The 2,715-nt window shown below is 46.0% G+C and overlaps 1 long non-coding RNA gene across 1 annotated transcript in view; it reads right to left on the reverse strand.

The window, feature by feature from the left end:
- LOC105002511 overlaps window positions 1-2,715 on the reverse strand; it is a 12,380-nt gene that overhangs the window by 346 nt on the left and 9,319 nt on the right. The window lies entirely within an intron of this gene.

Genomic DNA, 2,715 nt, shown 5'->3' on the forward strand with positions numbered 1-2,715 from the left:
CCAGTGTCTCCTTCATTGCAGGCAGATTCTTTACCCACTGAGCCATCAGGGAAGCCCTGATATTTTGTCTTTCTACATATAATTTGAAATTATTTTAGAAAAAAAAACAACACCGAATATTTGGTGCCCTATAGTCATCTCTGTGACAGAGAGATCTCACCTTACATTCAGAGGATTTTGGGGTTCGGGGGGTTAGCATCATGAGATGACAGCCCCTCAATCACTCTAGGCAAAAGACCCAGGAGACTACTTGGGAAAAGCCAACGGCCAGTAGAGTCTCCTCTGAGCTCCAAGGGACCCTTGCACCTTCACTTCTGACACAGCCGTGGACTCTCAAATAAGAAGCATGAGGCAGGAAACTAGCATCTTAAAGAAAGAAGATAAAGCCATCTGCAGGAACATGGATGGACCTCGTGGTGATCACACCGAGTGAAGTAAGACAGGCAGAGAAATATCATGTGATACCGTTTGTATCTGGAATCTAACAAAAGGATACAAGTGAACTTACTAACAAAACAGAAATAGAGTCAGACATAGAAAACAAACTTAGGGTTTGCAGGGGGTAAGCGAGGGGGAGGGATACATTGGAAGATTGGGATTGACATGTAAACACTTGTATACATAAAACAGATAACTAAGAAGGACTTACTGTGCAGCACAGGGACTCTGCAACCCTCTGCAGTAACCTATATGGGAAACGAGTCTAAAAGGAGTGGACACGTGAATCTGCAGAACTGATCCACGTCATTGCACTGAAATTAACGCTACAGTGTGAATCAACTACACTCCAACAAAAATTAATTAACTTATCACGGGAAAAAAGGTAAAAAAAAAAATAAGTAAATAAAAACAGAAGATGAGACTCTCACTAGAAAGCGTAGTCTTAGGACGGTCCCGTCAGTGTTTCTGCAAAACATTTCTGTTCTGAGCACTGTAATTTGACCCTTGATACAGGAATGCCAAAAGAGAAAACCCTGGAGTCAAATCGGGCAGAAAGCAGATCAGGTGTAATTTTCTTTTGCAATCTGAACAAAAGACATTTCCTAACCAAGCCAAATAAGGGGGAAAGAGTTATACAGATAGATACAGAAACGCACACATAAACGTGCTTCATGCGAAATTTCAAATGGCTCAGCGACAGCTCTGAGAACCTGTCTGGGGATCATTTTATGGAGAAGCAGTCAGAATGCAATCAATTAGAAAAGCAAGAAGGATGTATGTTCTGTCATTTCAGTGGGAAAATGGCTGCTTGATTTTCCTTGGCGTGCTCCCTCATAACCACTTTGAAGACCTCTCAGCTGAGAAAGGGAACCCACATCCTGAACCTTCCCACATGTTCCTCCCATCAGCTACAAGTTCATCTTTCATCATCTAAGTGGAGCGCGTAGAGGATGCGCTGGGAGCCTGGAGAGGCTTGCAGCCCCGCCTCCACCGCTCTCAGGGTGCCTGCTGTGCGTACTCAGTCGCTCAGTCGTGTCCGACTCTTCGTGACCCCATGGACTGAAGCCCACCAGGCTCCTGTGTCCATGGGATTCTCCAGGTAAGAATACTGGAGTGGGTTGTCATGCCCTCCTCCAGGGGATCTTCCTGACCCAGGGATTCGAACCTGCGTCTCTCATATCTCGTGCGCTGGCAGGAGTGAATTCTTCACCACTAGCGCCATCTGGGAAGCCCAGCTCTCAGGGTATCTTTGAGGAAATCACATCATCTCTTTCCTTGTGCCTCAGTGTTCTCACCTGTGCAATGGGAGTGAAGCCCCCCCACCACCACCCCCCGCACCTTGCTTCCTCCATCTCGGACTGTGGAGTATCTACTGAGACTGAAGGAGTGAAGTTTGTTCAGCAAGGAGAATATTCTTATATTTCTCTGTGAATGATGAATGATGCGTGCATGCTCAGTTGTGTCCACCTCCTTACAACCCCATGAGTGGTAGCCCGCCAGGCTCCTCTATCCACGGGATTTTTCTGGCAAGAATACTGGAGTGGGTTGCCATGCCCTCCTCCAGGGCATCTTCCTGACCCAGGGATCGAACCTATGTCTCTTGGTCTCCGGCCTTGGCAGGCAGATTCTTTACCACTAGTGCCACCTGAGAAGCCTGTATTTCTCTCTAACAAAAAGAAAGCCTAGAGCAGGTTTTGGAAAGCACTTCTGAGTGTTGATACACGGTAGGTTCCAGTGTGTCTATTCAGCCTGAATGGAGAATGCATTCACCACATGGAGACGGGTGGGCGGACGCTAAGCATACAGACAAAGTGCATCTTCCGGCCACTCTCTACCCTCCAGGAAAGTGTGAAGGGCCTAGAAGCCGTCAGAGTCTGTTTTTCTGCTGCCTCCAGCCATAAAATACTCACAAAACAAGAAAACTACATTGACACAATCCCCCAGATAGATCAGAACAGGAGAGAGATTTTCATGGGCAGACGGGAGCCGAAAGCTGAATCTTCCTAATGGTCAGGATTTATATCAACCCAGAGTATCTTAAACATCTCAGCTCCAGCAAAACATCAGATAAAAAGTGGGCCAAGTCATTGGATTTGTGAGGCCATCTGAGGGCTTGGCCAGGCCAGGTTCAACTGAAAAGAGCTACACCAGAGGAACATCTCATTGGCAAGGGCTACTGTGGGCTTGCATGACCTAATATCCTATGAATTGAGATGTTTTAAATGTATTAAACATTGGTCCCTTTTTTTTTTTTTTTTTTAGAAATTACAAAAT

The sequence above is a fragment of the Bison bison genome, unplaced genomic scaffold (assembly GCF_000754665.1).
Source record: "Bison bison bison isolate TAMUID 2011002044 unplaced genomic scaffold, Bison_UMD1.0 scf7180017864456, whole genome shotgun sequence".
Classification (NCBI taxonomy): Eukaryota; Metazoa; Chordata; class Mammalia; order Artiodactyla; family Bovidae; genus Bison; species Bison bison.